Source organism: Cupressus sempervirens, chromosome 6 (assembly GCF_028749045.1).
Source record: "Cupressus sempervirens isolate cs-2001-9-10 chromosome 6, ASM2874904v1, whole genome shotgun sequence".
NCBI lineage: Eukaryota > Viridiplantae > Streptophyta > Pinopsida > Cupressales > Cupressaceae > Cupressus > Cupressus sempervirens.
In genome coordinates, this window is record NC_143123.1 from 207397306 (window position 1) to 207403404 (window position 6099).

Consider the following 6099-nt stretch of genomic DNA (forward strand, 5'->3'; position numbering starts at 1 on the left):
TGATAGATTCTCCTAGCACATTTATGAGGCTTATGAATGAGGTTTTAAAAGACTACATTGGTAAATTTGTGGTAGTATGCTTAACAATATCTTGATTTTTAGCGAGATTAAAGAGGATCATCTTAGGCATTTAGAAATTGTATTGAGAAAGTTGCATGATGAAAAGCTAACAATAAATTTGGAAAAATTTGAGTTTATAAAGTAGGAACATGTGTATCTTGACTTTGTGGTTTAAAAAGGCAATCTCAAGATGAATCCATCTAAGGTGTATCAATAATGATTTGACCCCCTCCTAAGACTAAAAGTTAGGTAAGGAGTTTTGATGGATTGACACAATTCTATAGGAAGTTCATTAGGAACTTCTATGAGATCCGCTCACCTGTTTTGAACACAATTAAACGAGGAATCAAAACAAAGTTCCAACAGACATAAGTTGCTAGTAAGGGGTTTCAAACGTTGGTAGCTAACCAACTAGTGTTTGTCTTACCAAGGTTTGATAAGTTATTCACTAGTGAGTGTGGTGCTAGCAACGTTGCAGAGGGAGCAATCCTAAGCTAATAAGCTAGACCAATAGCTTTCTTTTAGTGAAAATCTCACTGATGCAAAAAGAAGCTATTCCTCATATGACATAGAATTATATGCTCTTAGTCCAAGCATTAAGGAAATGAAGGCATTACTTGTTGCCCAAAGAATTTGTGGTCAACATAAACAACCAAGCACTTAGCTTTCTAAATCCACAAGATATGCTCAATCATAGGCACATGAAATGGGTGGATTATCTACATGCTTAGACCTTCACAATCAAGTATAACAAGGCTCAAATGAATAAGGTTGTTGTTTCCCTAAGTAGAAGAGTATTGAATGTTCACGAGATTCAATTGAAAAACACAGACATTGAAATCTTTAAGGAGTTGAATATAGAGGATAAAAACCTCTCAGAGGCATACAAGGTATGTGAATCTCTTGAAAATCATTTTCACAGTGAATACTATGATTATACATTGAAGAATGGTTCATTGTTTACATGTGGATAACTTTGTGTGCCTAGAGGATCTATGACAGTGAATTTGATTCAAGAAAGACAATAGAAATTTAGGGGGATGATTTGGTCTCAATAAGACCTTGGCGATAGTAGAAAGGTACTACTACTGGCCAATGATGTAAAGAGACATTGTGAGATATGTGGAGAGGTGAACAATCTGTCAAGGAGCAAAGGGAATATCCACCAGTGAAGGAATTTATCAACCTTTACCCATTCCTAATAGTCCATGGCAATGTGCTAGTATGGACTTTATCATGGGATTGCCTAAGACTTAAAATGGGCATGACAATGTTTATGTTGTGGTTGAAAAGTTTAGCAAGATGGTCCATTTTATCCCATGCAAGATAACCAATGATGCTTGTCAAATTGCTAATTTGATCTTCAATGAAGTTATAAGGATTAATGGCTTTCCCCTTAGCATAGTATCAAATAGGGACTCCAAATTTGTTGGACATTTTTGAAAAACTTTATCAAAAAGATTGGAACTAATTTGTCTTTTGGGTCTACATATCACCCACAAATAGACAATGAGATTAGGTAGTCAACAAGACCCAAGGAAACATTTTGAGGTGTTTAACCAAGGCTCATGGTCAGTCATGGAATCAAGTCATTCATCATGTAGAGTTTTCTTATAATGACATAGTGAATAAGAGCACAAGGAAAAACCCTTTTGAGGTGGTATATGGATTACATCTTAGGGGAGTTAAGGAACTCAAAGATCTAACCAAGATAGATAAAAGAAGTGGGTATGTTGAAGGCTTTTCTAAAGCAATGCAAGAGGTACATGAACAAGTTAAAAATACACTAGTGGAAAATACTCACTATTAAGGACAAAACTGATCTCAAAACAAGGGATATGCAATTCTTGGTAGGAGACCTTGTGATGGTACATTTGAACAAAGAAAGATTGCCTAAACAGACCCATATTAAACTACAGATGAGAAGGATTGGACCTTGTAGAAATTCAGAAAAGTATGGCATTAATGCATTAGATTTGCTGCAAACGTAACATTGTCTCCAATCTTTAATGTAGTGGACTTGATACCCTATAGTGGATCACACTTTGGTATCTACTATGGAAACCATTACATTTGAACTATAACAATTGCCAACTCAAACTCAACCACAACTTGAAAAGATATTGAATTCTAAAGTTGCAAAAAAGACTAGGAAGCAAGTATACATGCAACATTTGATCAAATGGAAGAGCTTACCAGATGCAGAAGCCACTTGGGTACAACAATATGACTTTAAGAAGTTTTTCATTGATCAATCACTCCTGTCACCTCTTGTGACTTGAGTTTTTTTCACCTTAGGAGAATTGTGCAAGAGCACCCGGGGTTTTAGAGAATGAAACCCTCAAGTTTTGTCTTGGAGACCCTTGGATGGGATCTTGAATGTAATAAAGGCAAGTGATAATCCCATTGGAGTGTTTTGGTTGAGTTTGTGGTCATTTGGTCATGATTAGGTCACTTAGGATCTAAGGTTGTCATAGGGCATATGCACCGAGTTGTGGTGCCAAAAAGGTGACAAGGAAATTTTATTTTCCTATTTTAAAAAGCGTGTACGCGCTATAGCGCGCACGCGCCTTAAAAAATAATAAAAGTATATATGATGGGCTGCAAACCCGCATCCCATCATTTTCATTAGCATTTTCTTCTACTCCTACAGCGAGCAGCGCGTACGCGAGTTGAAAACTCAACATTTGCACCACCATTTGCCAAAATGCCTCCTCGTCGACGAAATCCAAGACCACAAGCGCACCCACGACGACGCCGTAAGTGATATGAAGCTAACTTTGCATTGTTTGATATATTTTTCATATTGTTTTGTAAGTTTTTTATATTCTTTTGTAGGGTTTTTACAAATTTTATTTAGATTTGTTTATTTATTTGAATTTCAATTGATTTTTTATCAGGAAATGTTCATAATCAACCAGAAAATCCACAAGAACATCAAAACCCTCAAGAACCCCAAAACCAAAACCCTCCTCAAGAAGAAGAACAAATTCCACAACCCGAACCAATTGCAAGACCTCCACCAGGCACACAAGAAAATATAAGAAATGAAATAGAGAGAGGCAAAACTCAATTAGAACGAATCATTGCTCGGTTGAAAGAATTCGGACAAACCAATCCAATGAGGGCTCAATTGGCATCATCCCTTGAATCCATTAACACTCAGATAGCCTCAGTTAGTGGTCAGTTAGATATTTGGCGGGCTAAGAGGGATGAACAAAAAAGATTTTATGCAAATAAATTGTCATATGAAGATGTTAGAAAAAAAGAAATACCAAAAGGTAGTATATGTGCATTATTTAAAAAATCCGGTGAGCAAAATACTGTTAGAGAGGGTACTAAACGATTCCCCATCCATTGGTGCATACATGATGCTATTAGAAATAATTTTTGGGATAGATGGTGGATGGTTTTTGATGCCCCTCCTTGCAACAATCACGAGGTCCCCATGTATTTTTTGAAGAAATTATATTGTGAGTTTGTCCTTGGGGAGATCCCCAATTATTTTGATATGTTAGACTCCCAGGGTAGAGGTGGGGGGTCATCATTTGAGAGGCCTGGAACACGTCGTGACCCTAATGTAGTTAGGGCACCCGTGGTCCATCCACAACGTGAGCATGTGATTATTCCTTCAGTTGTGAAGGAACATGTAGAGGCCAACACTCTAGGGACCATTAATGCTTTGACGCAGACCCTCATCCATTCCATGAGCCCATTAGTTGAAGGGGAACCTTCTATACGTCGTGGTCACATGTGCACTTCATGCAAATCCCTATGCACATTTGGCACTCATGTCGGAGATGGTGCAGATGATGGGCTTGTCACCGATCAGTTCCTAAACAAGACATTTGGCATTGACACAGAGGTAAATTACTAATTTGATCACATTTCATACGTATAGTGAATGATTAATTAATTAGGATTTATTGACATTGTTCAAAATTTAGGGTCAAAGTGTTCCTGGGCCTAGCAGCGATCCTCCAGGCCCATTTTTTGTCCCTTTGACGAGTCCTGAGGTATGTATCAATTTAATCATTTTAATTAATACATATATTTATTACGTAATCATATTAAGGATTGACCAAAAAAAATATGCATGTGCATTAGTTCTCCACAGGACCGTCAACCTTTACCACAGACGCAGAGCAGATACATCATACGAGCTTCACACAGGTACAGTTGTTTCATGTTAATTTAATTCATTTGATTATATTTATTCCATGTTTCATGTTAGATATAACGTGTATTGTATGACATGCAGCTCATGATGTCGGACACACCTCCTCATCTGCGACAGTCTGTTGATAGTGGAGTGGCCGCAGCTGTGGCTAGCTCACAGCCACTAACAGAGGTATGAAAGAATTTTCTTCGTTTTAGTTGTTGTTTATAATAGTTAATCTCAAAATTTCTAATGTTATTTATAAGTGATTATATTTATTGAATTGTTGTAGGGTCTTGTCATGCCTGATCGTCCACGAGCATTTGAGGTGGACTTACAGAGTGACTATTTGTTGGCGGTAAGAAAATAATTGATTTTGTGAGTACATATATTTGATTTCAACGTATAATAATAATTGATTCATATCTACTTTCTTTGTATCAGTTGGACCTGGAGAAGAGCCTCAACAAGAGGTCAAGTGAGCGTGTCAGGAGGGCCCCGTCATCTCCACTGTCTCCCTCCACACGACGACAGAGGACGTCGAGAGACTTGTTTCCTTCCCCTCGTGGGAAGGAAAAGATGTAGTTGAGATATTTGATACATATATATAGAGACTTGTTTCCTTCCCCATGTATATATATAGGCATTTGAGAGACATATTCGATACACATTTGATGTACATATGACATTCTATATTTGATGTATGACATTATTGGTTAATATATGATATGTTTGTTCATATACGACATTATTGGTTATCATAATATATTATGTGTTTGTTAATGTATATGACATTATTGGTTATCATTTTATATTATATGTTTGTTCATGTATGACGTTAAATTAGATATGTTCGTGTATGACATTAAATTAGATATGTGCATGTATGAAATTAAATTCAATTACTAGAGAGTTGCCATTATGTCTACCAACTAGTAGATGTTCTTTTTTGCTTTATTAGTATTTCTCAAAAACTGCAAAGAAGCTGTTTCTGGTGAATAGTTGTAAACAATTGTGATCATCAACTTCATATACTCATGGCTTTGGCTGCGAACACTTGTAACTTTGGCTATAAGCATCCATGGCTTTGGCTATGTGCACTAGTGGCTTTGGCTGTGAGCATTTATGGCTTTGGTTGTAGGCACAATATAGCCTTGGCTATAGGTTGTCTTTCTTGCTGCATGTCGAAGTTACCTTCAAGAATATCATTAGTCTAAGATCATTACAATTAAAATACTATGACATAATACCTTGGAAATAATAGTCTTTAACCCATTACTTTATTTGTTAAAACATCATGTAGTATCTACTATAGTCCTTCTACTCAAATATGTTTTCAAAAATACTTAGTATGGCAAAGAAATGTCTATGGAAAGCTTGTCAAATAGGATATTGAAGAACTAAATGTGGATAGTCATTAGTACCCATCAATAAGAACACAAACATCTTTCTCAAGCAAGCCATATGACATTAGCAAGTAATTTATAAATTTCCTTTGCAAATAACTAGAAGATGCTATGAATCTTAATACAGAGTTAATCACGAACTCATTATTCCATCCAAGAAGCATATATCACCCTAAGCCAATTAACCGACAGGATAAAAATTAATTCAATTTCAACAAAATTTTGAGTATAACAAGCATCTTAGGGATTCTTACAAGAATTAACACGATGTTCACAAGAGCATTACAAGTTCTTGTAATGCTATTTCACATATTGTAATCATATTCAGTTTTGAATGGCCATTTGTGTTACAAGCATAAATGTTCTTTAAGGTCTTTTAATTCTAGACATGAATTTTATTATGAAACTCTTTTATGACAACCCACTCAATGCATATATTGTTGTTCCACATTATGCTAATTTGACTTTCATTGG

The 6099-nt window shown here is 36.0% G+C and overlaps 1 long non-coding RNA gene across 1 annotated transcript; it reads left to right on the forward strand.

Moving 5' to 3' along the window:
* Nucleotides 1–3187: 3187 nt before the first annotated feature.
* LOC149551969 (uncharacterized) lies at nucleotides 3188–4965 on the forward strand. Its single transcript, XR_016353343.1, has 4 exons — nucleotides 3188–4233; nucleotides 4322–4411; nucleotides 4512–4577; nucleotides 4664–4965. It is a non-coding gene; the product is annotated as an uncharacterized LOC149551969 (long non-coding RNA).
* The last annotated feature ends 1134 nt before the right edge of the window (nucleotides 4966–6099 follow it).